At 29.2% G+C, this 17,388-nt stretch overlaps 1 long non-coding RNA gene across 1 annotated transcript; it reads left to right on the top strand.

The window, feature by feature from the left end:
* The first annotated feature begins 11,864 nt into the window (after positions 1–11,864).
* On the top strand, positions 11,865–16,318 carry LOC124419817. The gene is made up of 2 exons (XR_006940829.1): positions 11,865–12,171; positions 15,434–16,318. It is a non-coding gene; the product is annotated as an uncharacterized LOC124419817 (long non-coding RNA).
* The last annotated feature ends 1,070 nt before the right edge of the window (positions 16,319–17,388 follow it).

Below are 17,388 nucleotides of genomic sequence, written 5' to 3'. Positions count from 1 at the left end.
GAGGGGTACTTTGTATTGGAGTTAGAATCAAAAGGGCCCGATCTTTACGAAATTTGGCAAAGTCATCAAGGCTTGTATAAATCTTATTTGTACCGCTTTTAATCGATATACAGGTATATTTAACAAAATTATAAGCTCAAAGGCCCTTTTCGGGAGTTCTGTTGTATGGGGGCTAGGTGAAAAATAAGCCGATTTTAACCATTTTCAATAGGCTTCCTTGTGCCAAAAAAGCACGTGTATTAAATTTCATTCAATTGTGTATCTTGAAAATTGCGACATGTACATTGTGCAATTTATAGGACGAATATTTTTGTGTGGTACAAACACAGAAACCCAAAAAAAAACTAAAGTGGCGTAGGGTACAAAACCACCAAATAAATTGTTCATAACCGCAACTTTTAAAATAATGATTATTTTCGCAAAAAAGTTTATTATAAACAAGCAAAAAAGTTTAAATCACAAAAAAGTTTAACTTTTTTAAATGTAACTATATAAACATTTCAAATACATACATAAAAACTAAAAAGTTAATAAATGGAAATTAAATAGTGTAAATATAAAATAATATATTAAAAGCTTTACGCACAAAAGTATGCAATATTTATTTTATTATGTTAACAAAACTTTTCTTTTAAGAAAAGTAAAAAAAAATATAGAGAAAGTAGTTAAAAACAAATAATAACAAATAGTTAAACAAAAATATAAAGAAAACAACTGTTCTCAGGTATAAATAAAATGTTTTTTTCTGTCTAAAAATAGGCTTTATTTTAGGTTTAATAAAGTTTTATTTTCAAAGTGTAAAGAAAGTTATTTTACATTACTTCCTTAAGGAAATTAATAATAATATGTATATATAAATAAATGTTGAACAAAAATACTTAATTGAAAAATATTGTTAAAATTGTTTGTATTTTCGTAAATATAAATCAATTGATTTATATTCTGCTAAAATATGTATGTACGTTTGTAGCAATAACATGACCATTAGTGTATATGGTTATTGTAAACACCTTTTATCGTATAAAAATGATTTTAGAAATTCGTATCACGTTTTGATACGAATACAACGATACAACAATTGAGTTTGTATATAACAACAACATTAAACACTTTTAAAAAGGAAATAATGTCTGATGTGTTTTGAAGTTCATGGTCTGGTCAATGTCATTAAATTATAATAATTTGTATTTATGTATGTGGTAAACATTTTTTTAATTTTTTACTAATTTAACTGATGTTCATCCATCTTTAAATTTTTCTTTCAATTAGAAAATAATATTTTTCTTTAATTAAATAAAACATCTAAGACAAAACAAGTGAAAAAATTTACATAATAAAAATGAATCATAGAAAAAAAGAGTAACAGTTTTTCTTTGAAATAACAGTGAATGGCTTTTAATATTTAAATTTAATATTGAAGCAATATGGAAGTATTTACTTTTGGGATGAATAACTAAAAAAATTAAAAATATGCGCTTATAATATGCACCATAAAATGGGAAAATATGCACTAAATATGTGATATATATGCACCAAAAAATATTTCTTTGTATTTTGGTGCATAATAATAGATATTTAGATCTTAAGTTTTCGACAACAAATATACAAAATTTCATCAAGTTATCTTTTTATATGAACACACAGATGGATGGATGGACACACAGATGGCCTTGACGGCCTTATCTCACGGTGGTCTTTTTCATCCACTGGGTAGACTTGAGAACGGTCTGTTATCGCCCCTTTGTTCTTCAATTTGTTCTTCAATGGCTTTGACCGGTCCATGCACAAGTACTTTGCTGGAGTACTCGAGCTATCTAATCTCTTGACCATTGGATGGCCTCTGTTGATTCGGCAACAACACCTAGAGACGTTACCGGTGGACCGAAGTACGATCCATCAATAAGCTGTAGACATTGTTCTTACTCACATGAACACACTATGGTAATTCTGATATGAACAGAGTACAATCTGAACATATTTGGACAAGGAAGGAAAATTTAATGGTATCATATGTATATGATACCTTTCATCTATCACCAGCACACATCTCATTCATAACAGAAAAACATACGACACATTTATTATAGACAGACGGGTGGGTGTAGCCCGTCGTATAACCCATTCACTCCGTACCATTTCCATTTCCAACGCTTGGTCCCACAGTCACTCCTCTGTGGGGTATCTGTTGTTTTTGGCAACATCACCGAACTTATCCCGAAATATTGACTTTATTATGCATCAGTCTTTTAACAGCCATTACATGGATCCCAAAGCAACCTCAACCAACTGACCAGCCAGGACATAGCCCTGCGGGCAACTGGCCACCCGTAGTACAAGATTATGCGGTGCTCTGGTCTGACCTCTGGCAATCTATGCAAGGACTAAGCCAAGCAGTAGATTGAAACCAATTTTTCAGTCCATGCCAGACAGACAGGTATTGGCCACCTCTTTATGAAAAAATTGTTATGTGCATAATAATAAGGACATATTTTTATGGCCACCTCTTTATGAAAAAATTGTTATGTGCATAATAATAAGGACATATTTTTAAAGAGAAGAACTATGACAGAGAAAATAATCAATGTTGATCGTTTTATGAAATTCATATGATCCGGTAAACGTAATTATTTAGGAATATGATTCCATAACAACTGGCCACCCGTAGTACGAGATTATGCGGTGCTCTGGTCTGACCTCTGGCAATCTATGCAAGGACTAAGCCAAGCAGTAGATTGAAACCAATTTTTCAGTCCATGCCAGACAGGACAGGTATTGGCCACCTCTTTATGAAAAATATGTTATGTGCATAATAATAAGGACATATTTTTGAATAGAAGAACTATGACAGAGAAAATAATCAATGTTGATCGTTTTATGAAATTCATATGATCCGGTAAACGTAATTATTTACGAATATGCTTCCATAACAAACTTTTTGGTCGGTTTCTATCTACCCATATTTTCATGAAAATATAGCAAACATAAAGTTTGGTAGCTGCTACCTTACAGTTGCATTAAAATAGTTTCAGTGTTAAGTGCAAGACCAATACAAATACTAGTCAGTCTAATTGTTTGCATGCATTCATTCATTCATTCATTCATTCATTCATTCATTTGACTTTATACGGTGAGTTTGTCGACCATACCCGATCCACAAAACAATGCGTGTGAAAGTGTTGCAACATATTTGTTTAAAAAGTCATTTTATTTGTTACTCCTTTTACTCGAAGTATCTTTTGTTTCAAGTTTCAGCTTCTGCTGCAACTACTTTTTTTGTTTTTCAGTCAAGTTATTTTCATACCATACACTTTTATGGGAGACGTATAGATTGCTAATGGTGTTATGTTTGTAAAGGATAGGAATGTTACACAAAACTTTAAGTAAGCAAATCGTCTGAGAATTAGATTCAATTGATGCAATATATATATAGCATAAGGGAATTTTGCCATAATAGTCCTATAATTGATATTGATCTCCAGACAAGACTTACATTGACAAGCGATGATTAAAAATGGTAATAAAACGTGGAGAAAAGAAAGTACTTCCACGCTCGCCTACAAAAAGGGAGTTTAAGAAGTACATATTTGTAATTTCACTTACAAAGAAGTTGTTAATTAAGATGTTTTGCTTTTAATAACAAAAATAGCCAGCGTGAATAAGAACCCAAAGACTTCGGTTTGTTTGTCTAATGTGCTACTCAATGAACCACTGCTGAGCTATGATGACAAAGCTGAAAATAAAGTACTTTTATAACAGATTAAAAGCAAGACATTACTAGAGTACTTCAAAAAAATGCAGGCCATAAGTAGTAGTTTTTGAAAAGTCCGTGGTTATGTACAACCCATTACCTAGTTTATGCTTTGGAGCTTCTTAAAACTATTTAAATTAAAGACAATTCAGATAAATTTTCATACAAGTATGCTGATCAGCCCACATTAGGTCAGTTTTTTCAATATAAGGCAAACTTTCGATAACAATTTTATATCGGAGTAAGGTAAAAATTATTCGAACTTGTCCGAATTTTTATTATTTTTGTCACATTTTCTTCTTGTTAACTATGTTTCTTTCCTCTGGTATGGCTGTTTAATTGTTGGAGACAAATAAAGTTTTCTTTAAAATATTTTTATTTTGATAAAAATTGCATCAGAAAAGTATGTTTTTGATATTTATACATATTTTAGAAAAATAAAAGGATAACATTATTACAAGCGGAAAATATTATATAATTAATGTAATTAACAGCTTTATGTATATAAAATTAAATGATAAAATTTTAAGTTACCAACAATCTCATTGTCTGATTTTCAAAAAATTTTAGTACTCGCTTTTTAAAATAATTTGTAGAAAACAGATTCCACATTTTATCCCGTCCAATATTCCAACATTTTTGGTTAACAGCGCTAGTTTGTAGAATCATATCTACCACTAACTCAAGTACCCATTGACCATTTCACAATCGATATCGTATCGTTGTATGTCATAAAAATTTTTGAAACAAAACAAATTAATAATCAAAAAGAATGAATGACCGACAGTCAGTATGTTAAATTTAAAGATCTATAAAACACACTATAGTGTTGTAGGATGTACAAATTACGACATACTATGATACAATCGTACAACACCGAATTAAACTGGACAATCGTTATTATAATCCTAATAAAACATGTATTAATAACAATAATGTAACTAAATCTAACTTGAAATATATACTATGAATAGCTATTTTCTCTTCGCATTCATTAATTTTCTTTAAGATTACAACAAATTTTATATCAATGTAATTTAATCGAAAATTTAAATTTATCTTAATGGCCACTAGACTCTCCCATCAATATTAACCAAAAATTACCAAAACGACGGCAAAAAAAATATTTTGGTGAAATTGCAAACCAAATTTCAGGTTACAACCCTTTAATTTATTTAAAATTACATAAACACAAATAAAATTTATAAAGTCTTTTTACAAAATATTTTACAATAAACGATAAAAAAGATAAGTAGTCATCAGACATGCCAGACCAACCGCTACAGAGAAAAAACATTTATACAAAAATATAATAAAAGATTGACCAAAAGAAGGTTGTAACTTTAAACTGGATAGAAAGTGAAATTTTTATTTCAATTTCATTGGAAATATATAGCAATGATAATAACAACAACAACTACCTGTTGAAATGAAAAACCAGATTACTGAAATGATGATGAAAAAAAATATCACAACAGACTATTTAAAGAGGCAAACAGCAGCAGCAGTATATGTATAAGATATTTTTAATTCAAACTATATAAAAGATACAAACCTAAACTTAAGAAAGACAACCTTAAACTTGATATTTCTTGCAAAATATTTATTATAAAGAAAAAAATATATGTTTTACAAAAAAAGCGACAAGATGAAGTAAAGAAAATTAAAAACCTTTAGACATTGTCTAGAGAGGCATAACGGTATTGAAATTTATTACCATTTTTGAAGTTGAACAGCACAAAAGAAAAAAAAGATGTAAAAAACTTTTAAGCCAAATGGTAAACAGAAAAAAATGTATACATATTTTAAAATTTACAAATTTTGTTGTTGCTGATGTCTGTACGAGCATAAATTATATCTCCTGTTGAACAGTTTTGCTTTCATATACATACATATGTATGTACATATCAAGTTCAGTGTTTTTCTTTTAAAGTTGAAAATAAGTAAAAGTGTTTTCTTTCTTTGCTTCTGGACACCCTATAAAAAGCTTTGTATTATCTGCTAAAATATTTGACAGAGAGATTTAAGTTCCTTTAAAACTTGAATATGTTGGTGGCTATATTGTAGATTTGTAGCTAGCTATGCGACTTGTAAGCAATTTAATAGCAAAATAGTCATTTTCTGAATGCCTATATTGCCCAATATGAGAACTAGATGAAATTGTTAAACCGATTTTGCCCATTTTCAGTACAAAATAAACTGGGTAAACTAGAAATATTTTAGGAAATTCCTCTCCATCTTGTTTCGTTTTGACTTTATTGTGTTTACAACTGATAGCCAGAAGGATGAACATGCTTAGCTAGATCGTTTTAGAATTTAATAAGGACCAAGAACATATGTATACACTTTTGTCTTTCTATTAAAAATATTTCGTTGTGTTATAATCGAAATCATAAAATTCATATAGATCCAAACTTTTTTTATGTATATAGGTAATATCACGTCAATTTACCCAACTCATGACTAAATCTCGAAAATTCGACTATACATATATACTTGGACAGCCTTGTATCATCAAGGCTCTTAACTCCAATGTCATTAAGTCGGAATGTCTTCTCAATTGCATTCAATCGTTGACACAACTGACATAACATCATGTTGAGTTGATATGGGTCCCAGGATATGAGGGCATCGGGAAAATGATGAATGCGCAACCAAAGGGTCGTCCCTGGACTTAACCCATGCTCAAAATGATATTCACGCTCTCCCGACGACCCTATCAAAACTGATAGATGAATGGGCTCAGAGTGAGATGGAACTCATCACTTGTAAAATATCGAGACTGCTCTGGCCCACTCTAACAACAGATAGGACTAGAACTCTTTTATCTCTCGATAAGAACTCGATTAGGCTTCTAACTGGTATAATTACTGACCACTATATGATTGGACATATGTCAAATGAAGGAAGTGGAATCGGTACAACACCTTCTATGTGACTGTCCAGTCATACAAGAGCACAGACTATTTTATCTGGGTAGAGCTCTTTTCCATGATCTAGAATGTCTCAGAGATGCGTCACTGATAAACATGATCGGTTTTATTAAAAGCACCGGCTGGTTTACAAGGAGACCGAACGATCCAAGTAGTCAACGAAATAAGGGAGGGTAACTATTCTCTCATCGCTAGGGAATGGTAATTCTAAGGGTATCAAAATGGGCCACAAGACCTCCAAGTGAACTCGCTTGCTATTAAGCAACCCAAGTAACCTAACCTAACCCAACTCATGAAATCGATTTGGATAAAATTTGCACCAAGGTTGGCACTATTAGATATTAGGCCAGACATTAATTTGCAGATCTATCGGTTTAGAACTACTGAAGTAAGAGGGGGTCAAAGTTTAACATTTTAGTCATACTTGTTTTTTTTTTCAAATTAATGTAACTTTTTCCTATTGGTCCTAGCAAAGAGTTTATAAAGCTATTTTTTAATGGGATGCGAGTATTTTTAATATTTTCAAAATTTTACCCTCCTCTTTTTTCCCCTTTTTTTCAAAAATCCCACCACTCCTTCAAAAGGAGCATTTAGTGATTTTTTTACTTTCTGTGGAAGTGATGTCTAATGACTTCCAAAGAAGCGACAATAATTTTATTTTTTATGCTGAATATATTTTTTTGTTCTTACTTTTTTGTGAGATAAAAAAGTGGAATTAGTTGTATTCTATAATACTTAGTACAATTTAACTACCGATTAACTTCAAAAGAAGAGTATCAAAATTCCTTCTTGAGAATGACTTCTGAAGTAGTGAATTTTGAATTAAATAAAAAGGACATCCCTCCTATGACAAGCATGAGTTAAAATCATCACTTCTTCAGGCCTTTTTCAGTACTTCCATGGAGTAAATTCTACTTCTTTTTCGCTTCTTTGTAAGTTCTTTTTCTTTTGCTCGGATAGTGCATTTTTTCTAAGAGTTTTGTGGTTAATTAGTGGGATGTAAGCGGCATATCTACCAATAAAATGTTTTAACTCAAAATTCACTGTTTTTGACATCTGTTTCTAGCATTGCACTAAGTAATTACAAAGCCCTTAATAATAATTAAAAAAAGAACTTACAATTTACTTCTTGAATAATGACTTCAGAAGAGAATTTCGTACCAAATAAATAGGACACCTCTCAAATGAAAAGACTGTGTTAAAATAATAATTTTCGCTTCTTGGGACGTTTTCTTTCATTTTTAGATTTTTTTTTAATCTACATCTTCCTATGTTAAAATAAATGTTCATAGTATTTTTGAATTTGAATATAATGTGAACTTATCACAAACCCATCGAACAACTAAACATGCTGTTCCGTCACCCCAATGACAAACACTTTAAATAAGTAAAAAAAGAAACCAACACATACAATCAACAAATTTTGCAGCGTCATTCAAAAAACAAGTATGTATGTAGGTATATAAAACAAAATAAAAAAAGTTAATACATTTCCATAAGTATATAAAATACAAATCTTGATATACATTTTCATTTCACAGACATCTAGGCGGTCCAGTCAACTCAAAAACGAAAGAGTGATTAAAAGAAGAGATTCATTCATTTAATATGAAGCTTTAACGTGTTCAGACAAGTTGGTTCATCCGCCGATTTGGATATAAATGCGTTTACACTAAAGACAATAATAAACAAAGTAGAAGAAAACGAGCTAGAAACTATAGTTCGACTTGGTCAATTATATGATACCCTACACTATTTAAATTAAATGAATGCTCAAGTCATTTTTTTGAATGATTGCTTGATATCAACTTAAATCAAGAAAACATATAGACAGATTTCTTTGAACCATCATTATTAACGTTACGATCCGTAGGTGAAAGACAAATTTGAATGAATCTTTATTTTTGTGCCTTACAAATATCCTAACAAATAAATACCACTATAGTGCTGTAGAGTATAAATACAGCTAAAATTCATAGATAAAGACTGACTGATTTAAACTTTTATAACAGTATAAAAATTGCGAATCTAACTGTAGGAAAATATTTGTTTGTCTTTAAATTATACGTGGGTCCATTTAAAATTAATAAAATCGTCGTCCTTATTTTTATGAACATAAACTAATGTCATAAAATCTACATAACACAGCAAACACTTACATTGAAAAGTTATGATATTGAAAGCATATACCACGTTCGCTTACAAATAATTACATAAGAAAAGTACTTACAAATAGGGAGTTAAAAGTTGTTGCTTCGCGCATAAAAAAAATTTGCTCACACAAAATACGAATCTGGGCCTATTGATCATTAGTTCGTTATTGAAAACACAAAATAAAGTACTTATGTATCTGTTTATATGTAAGTCATTATAAAAGTATTTAAAAGTAATGTAGATAAAAGTCATTGAGAAGTAATTAGTTGTGTTAGTATAAGTTTTAGTTGGAAATGAATAACTGTGATAAATTTCATTGATCAATTAATATATATTATATTGACGCATTAATATTATTACATAATGACAAGTGAGACAAAATTTGAGAATCAAAATCCATCCATAATTTTATAACATAGTTAAATTCAAATTTCGCCACTTTATTAAATACCTTCTGATCACTTAAGATCCTTATCAATATAACCAGCATTTTATATGGTCGTAAATTCAAGTTTAAATCTCTAGTCTTTTGAAATGCACCACACACAGAAAAAGGCGGAGATTTTAATTAAATATAAAATTTATGGTTGTTGTTTTCATCTTCTTTAACTATGTAACCGAACGACGACTGATGATGGCCACTTAGTGAAAGTGTTTTCATTTACAACCATCGGAATACTGTTTCTTTTTTTTTTTGTTTTTGACCGGCTGTAACTCTGACTATATACATATTAAGTGCATAAAATTATATTAAAAAGATTTTTTACAAGCCCATTAAAAGAAATTTTTTTTCAAAAATAAAATTTTACTACACCATTTCGAAGAAAAATCGAGAAAATGAAATCTATATTAAAAAATATGTAAAGGCAATTTGTCAAAAAGTCAAACAGATAGGTATTGAAATTGTGATGTATTCATTTTCATTTAAAAGTATTAAAAGAATGTTGTAATTTCTAGAAATGTCGATAATATTAATAACGTTTGATATCGGAAAAGATGTTTAATCCAATTAATTTTGTATATTGTTATTAAACTACTGCTTTTGATGAAGGAAAAAATGATCAATAAGTTGCGTGCTTAAAAAATTATTCAAAGATGATTTTGATTTATGATTGAAAACTGATAACATGAAAAAACAATTACAAAGTGTATAGTAATCATAAATTGATCATCCTGGTGTTTAAAATATGATTTGCTCATATTTCGAGCAATTGATAGATCTAAAATTGTTTCTTATATAATTGTTATTGTTTGGAATTAAGCAGCACCACTTACACTTAAAAATGACTCAAAAATATTCTTTTAGAAGAGTTGGCAAAAAGTTTTCTGTGGTCTGTAGCAAACATACAAATTATTCAGAAAATACCCAAAATTACTATAATATGATTCGATAATAACAGTCAGGAATGTCGAGAGTTTTAACATGAGCCCTGACGGCCTTATCTCACGGTGGTCTTTTTTATCCACTGGGTAGACTTGAGAACTGTCTACCATCGCCCCTTTGTTCTTCAATGATAACGCAGTGGCAATTTTTGTATATTGGCTCTGACCGGCCCATGCACAAGTACTTTGCTGAAGTACTCGAGCTAATCTCTTGACCATTGGATGGCCTTTGTTAATTCGGCAACAGCACCTAGAGACGTAACCGGTAGACCGAAGTACGATCATCAATAAGCATTGTTCTTACTCACAGGGTGGTAATTCTGATATGAACAGAGTAAACTCCGAATATATCCGGACAAGGAAGGAAAATTCAATGGTATCAAATGTATATGATACCTTTCATCCATCATCATTCAACACAGCACACATCTCATTTATACGAGACATTCATAAGAAAAAAACATACGACACATTCATTAGGTAGACGGGTGGGGTTAGGCCCGGTGAACCTCACATTCATCCCGTTCAATATACAATTAATACCAACTCATTTCCAACGCTTACCAGATTATGCGGTGCTCTGGTCTGACCTCTGGCAATCTATGCAAGGACTAAGCAAAACAGTAGACTGTAACCAATTTTTCAAACCCGGTCAGATTGGAGGTATTAGCCACCTCTTTATACCCCGGGATTGCAATAACACCAAGGCGGAGGTCTCGCCAAGTTAATATGCCCCCGGGGGGATCTAAAACAGTCAAGAATTCGGCTCATTAATGACTGAAAAAAAATATTAAAAAATGATTCAGAGCTGATCAGAAATTGGCACAACTAAGTTTTATAAGCCGCAGCTATTTAGCTCTAGCCCCCTTGTCATAGTCCCCCTTTTGAAAGTGGTTAAACGGTGTTATTTGGAACCTAGCCCCCATATCTATCAGAAATTAATTTTTTCAACAGAAATATATTTAAAATTAAGAAAAAAATTTTCTTAATTTATTATATATTATAAAGGTCAGCGCATGTTGAACTATTTAACTGTCCTGTTGTCTTGTGCAGGATATTTTAGATGTACTCATAACTTTTGTATGGTTTCCCATAGTCGACCACCATGACTATACTGTTTTGTTCGATTTTTAAATAATTTTTATTGCGTTTTTATATTTTTCCAATATTGATTGGATTTCTTATTTAAAATTTCTATTTTCCCACAAAATTTCTTAATTTCTATTTTTTTCTTAAAAATTGATAAATATTTTTCAACTTATAGTTTCATCTCACCATAAGAAAAACGATTTCAAAATTTCAATTAAGTTTTTTATTCAATTGCAATTTTTATAATTTCATCATAAAATGGTGTAAGTGAAATAAACAAAATAAAGATATTTTTGATTAAACAAGTGATAGACTTCCCATGCCTCTTAATCATTGGTATGGATTTGATTTCCTTTCTTTTTAATTTCAATGTATAAAAACATTTTATTTGTTAATTAAAATTGTTTTTTTTTTTGTTTTGGTTTTAAATTTCTTATAATTTTCTTTTATAAAAGTTCGAGTATGTATATATATTATTTGAACTTCACCGCCATTAAATATCAATTTGGTAAATATTAATAAATTATTTTTGTGATTTTTTTCGGTTTGGCTTTTACTTTCATTGAAAAAAATCTTTCAGAGATTTCAGGTATTACACAATCTTTTTTTATATTTGCTTGTTTTTTCATTGTTTTCTTTAAATGAAATGTAGAGAAAGAAAACATAAAATAAACAACAAGAAAATGAAAATAATCTTACCGCAGTCAAACAAAATTAAACTTTAAAGGTGTATTTTTTCAGTAGTGTTAATTTTACAGTCAGAGTTAAACAATCATAAATACTTTCATAGACCGCCGCGCCTTTTTGGGGTAAAAGAAAAGAAAACAAAGAAAATATTCGAAACCACCTGCCCAAGAATTAATTGTAAGTAAGAGTTTGAAAATTTTATTTTTGCACATGATGCTTTTAATGAGTTAAATACTTTGTAACTTTCATGTGATTATTTTCATGAGCCGTTGTTAAATGTGTTACAGCATCTGAAAAGGGAAAAGAGTGGCAACAATTGTAAAGTAACCAAAAACGCAAACGATCCTATTTAATTTTTACACCAGAAACAAAAAATTATTTTAATTGAAAAGTGAATTTTGAAAAGTGAATTCTGTTACATAGCAATAACAAGGATTCAAGTATAAAGATTCGATTGCTTAAAAATATATATTCGTATCAAGAGACTCGATTGAAAAAAATCCATTTGGATCGGTTAAGAACTGACGGAGTTAGATTTGGGTTTTTTTTTCCAATGAGTGAAGATTTATATCTGGCCTACAATCCAATAGTACTATCCTTGGTGCAAATTTCATCCAAATCCATATTTTGAGTTGGATTACAACGAATTGTTTAAATGTTTTATCAAAACTTAGTTTAACTAGACCGACCATAACATCAGTGAATTTGTTTCCCATAAAAAAATGGTGCTTCTCAGAATTAGATTAGTAAGGCAGACAGCAGTAGTCACTGTTTGCACTTGTTGTGAATGATAAAATGATTTTTATATGAAATTCGTCGATTAGAGGCTCTAGCATAATAAATATAAAATATACTTGTTTCACTCTATTGAAATTGTGAATTAGATTCATTTTCTAACCTTCCGAAATCTGTTTTGTAAAGCAATAATTTCAAAATTTAAGCAGTTTGAGATTTGTATTGCTTCCAAGAATTCTCTTGGTTTCTTTTCTTTAAAAAATGTGGCATAACTGAAATAATATTTGTCCTAATTTAAAGTTGGTTAATTTTTATATTTGAAAACAGTGTGAGAACTAGGAAAGTATGATAAATACGGTCTCCATTATTGGTTTTCTTGTTTTTTATACCCTTCACCTTCGTGAGAAGGGTATATATAAGTTTGTCATTCCGTTTATAATTTCTATAATATAATTTTCCGACCCTATAAAGTATATATATTGTGGATCCTTATAAATAGCGGAGTCGATTAAGCCACGTCCGTCTGTCTGTCTGTTGAAATCAGTTTTTAGAGGACCCCAGATATCAGTGAGATCCGAATCTTCAATAATTCTATTAGACATTCTTTCGAGAAGATCGCTATTTAAAATCAGCAAAATCGGTCGGTAAATAACGGAGATATGAGCAAAAATCCGAGACAACCTCTGAAAATTTCATCAAAAAATTGTTAAAAAAGCAACAACAACACTGTATATAGAAAAAGATGTACACGTGTGTGTGTAGATGTATTTGGTTTTATTCAGCTGTGTATTTTTTTGTTTGTTTTGTAGTCGGGAACAAATTTAAAATTTATAAAAGATGTTTAAAGTACACTATGGTGAAGGGTATATAAGATTCGGCACAGCCGAATATAGCACTCTTACTTGTTCAACATTGTGTTGATATACAAGACGTATAAGTAATATTTAATTTTTACTATCATAATTTCAAAAGGTACAAAGCAAAGTATAACAAGTAGTCCGACTCTCATATACAGAAAATTACTCTCTCAGTGTCGTGTGAAATTGACTCTCCTGTGAGAATTTTAAACTTGTCAAAACCCTCAAATGTTTAACTTACTTTTTTGGCCACTTTTAAGGATTGTACGCGAAATTACGGTTGTGCACAAAAAATCTGTAATTTTTTAAAATAATTTTATCTCATTTTTCATACAAAATTTTGTTTGATTTTCCTAAACTGAAAAAAAATATTTTTTTCTAATTATTGAGATTTCATTTTTGTTATTGTTGAATTTTAATTTTCAAACAGAGTTTCAATATTTGGTATTGAAAATTCGAACAAATTTAAAATTTTAACTTTTTATAAAACTCTGTGTGTTTGGAATGCACCAATACATATACATTTTTGTTACTAACACATATTTAGAGTTAGGTACTTTTTCACTAACACATGCTTAGAATTAGGTACTGCTGACAAAGAGTCGGGCTACTTGTTACACTTTGGTACAAATTAATAGAAGAGTGTTTCATAAATATCACAAAAATAAATGTTTTAAGTTCTTCAATTCCCATAAAAGTTTTGAAAAATCCCAAAAATAGTTTTTTTAGTTTTTTGTTATAATACACACACCAAGCGCAGAGTAATTGAAACCCTTTACAGTAAAATTAAGAACATCTTGAGCCATTTTTTTATTTTATTTAAAAATAGCAGATTTTATTTGTGAATTTAATTTTTGTGATGAGAACCATACGAAGAAGTAGTATCGTTTTAATATACTCGAGGTGACCTACTTTTCGATGGATCTTTTAACTATAAAACTATGTATTAAAATTATTACCCAGTAAAAACTTACAAAACAGCATTTTAAGTCATTATTTTAACACGGTGATGTCATTGGAGGCAAGTACTTATCACAAATGTTTACAAGTAATTAGAAAAAGTAGTCATTGTAAATCACATGAATTGAAGTATACAGCATTTGTACATATCTTCACTGACAAGATGACTAATGAATTAGAAAGTATTTATATTGCTGGGTATATTTTCTGTTGTAGTTAAATCGGTTTAGTATTTTAAATTTAAACATAACACAACACTTTTGCCTTTTTTCTCTGGCACTGGTCAATAAATATAAAATTTTAAATTTACCGTGATTGTGTTAATGTGTGTGAATAAAGTTTTGTGCTAATATTTATATCATACGCCAGTATAGAGAGAAGAATATTACGAGTTTGTGCTGATGTCTGAAATTCCCAATTAGCTTTGTCCGTCTATCTGTGTGTCGATGTAAACATTCAAAAATGGTCAAAATTCACTTATAAAAACTCGAATATTACAATGATATTTTGCAAAAGGAACCTTAATGTACAAATAAATAAATTGCTCTATAAAAATTTATAAGGGTGAGACCATATTAACCCGCTTCCCCCACGCATTTTTTAGAAAATCCTTTTTTATCGGCAAATTGTTTAAATATTTCCGAATTAAGTTTAAAAATGAAAATAAAAATAATAAACATTTTTAACATAATCCCTGGTGTAGGGTATCATGTGGTCGGCTATGCTTAACAATAAATTCTTAAGCGTTTTTCATACAAATAAAAAACATATTCATATACATATATGTATATGAATATATATTTTTCAATTTTTGTTATTTTTTAAATAAACTTGTTTTTTTTATTTTTTTTGTTGATGTTTGGTTTTCTGATCTTTGTTTGTGGAAGTGGAAAAACTCTCACTTTTGCAACATACAGCGCACATGAATGACACATGCAGCACTCATTCAGTCATCTTTATTTATCGATGAATACCCTACATTTCAGTTAAACGAAACTTCATAATGGTTCAAAAATTGTATATCACAATAATAAAGGAACAGATCCTCGATATGTAAGAAGTGAGAGCTATACGAGGTAATATTTACCACGACGCTAGCGGTGAACCGTAAAGAACCAGCAGTGATACTAGCTGAGACTCGGATCTACGGGGAAAAGTGAAATGTGTAAAAAGGTAAAAAAAGTAAACAAAAAACAAAATTTTCCTTGAGCTGGATCCTCGGCTGTACTAGTCTAATGTCTTCTAAAGTTTGCGTTTCTTCCAAAGTACCACGACTGATGTCTTTATTCTTGATTCTAGAAAAAAAGTAGAAAATTAATTAAGTCAATAACTAACAATTTTCTAACAATTTATAAATATTTACATTGAAGTTCCTTCACAGTTTATTAATTTTTGGTTTTTCTACATCACAATTATCGTTTACTATTTTTTTGTAAAACATTACATGCGAAGAGATACATTTGAAATAATAAAGATATAACCAAATGATTAAGCATTTATATGTTTTCATGGTGTCGTGATAATTACAATTTGTTTCATTTTCTATAACTTCTTCTAAGCAAGTAAACATACTTACATACATACAATAAAAATATCATTAAATGAGGTGTAAAAAGTTAAGTTTGCCTGTCAGCAAATTTAAAAGACCTTTAACACATTTAATTGAGATAGATTTGCTGTTAGAAAAGTTAATGTAGCCTAAAGCAAAAAAAAAAATCCTTAATAAGATAAAGTATTATTATTATATTGTGAATAAAATGTTTTAAATATTATTTATAATAAGATTTATTTGAATTATTATAATTACAAAGTAAGTATATAAACATATTTTTTTCTGGCTTTTAAACAAAATTTCTCTATAAATAATTATTAAAATATTATCATCTCTTTATCAATTTCTTAAACAATTCATTATTAAAAGATTTCTTAAAGACATTATGACCGTTAAAAAAATCTCAAGTATTTTGTATTTATTATTAAATCTGACAATTGAAATATTTCTAAAAATATACATAAATACACAAAGAAAAATAAATAAATTTTACTTTCTACTTTTGAAATTTCTTTATGAATACATTTATAATAATAATAAAAAAACATATGTATATATATAAAAAATAATACAAATAAAATTGAAAACAATACTGTGCTTCTTACATACGAATATAAGAAACAATTGTTTTGGGAATGAAAGTAAATGATGACCATCATCATCGTCATGTTTAAACATTATAAAGACTTAAACTTATACAATAGTTATGAAGTGTTTAGATGTTTGTTAGTAATATGATGTTAATAATAAATAAACAGGTGTGAATTGTTAATAGAACTATATGAATACATAAATGATTACATATGTTTGTATAAATAGAAAAAAGTTGACATAGTAGTTTAATAATAGCATTTTTTTGGCAGTTGAAATGATATTTTGTAGTTTGTATACGATATACTAAGAAATTCATTTAATCGAGTTTTGTATTATTCGAGATTTTATGTTAGAAGTTTAATAATCGAATAATTTTAAATTATTCTGTTAATCGAATAAAAGAAAACTGTATGTTTTTATTACTATTATTGCATTTTTACATTATTTTTCCTCCAGTAGCGGACAAAAATTATAATTTGAAATTTTTTAATATTTTTTTCAAATGCAAATTAGAAACAAGAAATATTCAACAAAAAATCTTACAATTTTGGTAATAAGTAATCGAAATAATGTAGTTATTTAATACATTACCTGATAATGAGTGGTCATTATCAATGCCACTATTTAATTTTTTTAAATAGGATTTGTAGCTAGTTATCTAGAGAAGTAGTCCAATTATCTAAAACATCTATCCAA

This window comes from Lucilia cuprina, chromosome 4 (assembly GCF_022045245.1).
Source record: "Lucilia cuprina isolate Lc7/37 chromosome 4, ASM2204524v1, whole genome shotgun sequence".
NCBI classification, from domain to species: domain Eukaryota; kingdom Metazoa; phylum Arthropoda; class Insecta; order Diptera; family Calliphoridae; genus Lucilia; species Lucilia cuprina.
This window is presented reverse-complemented; position numbering and strand designations above follow the sequence as displayed.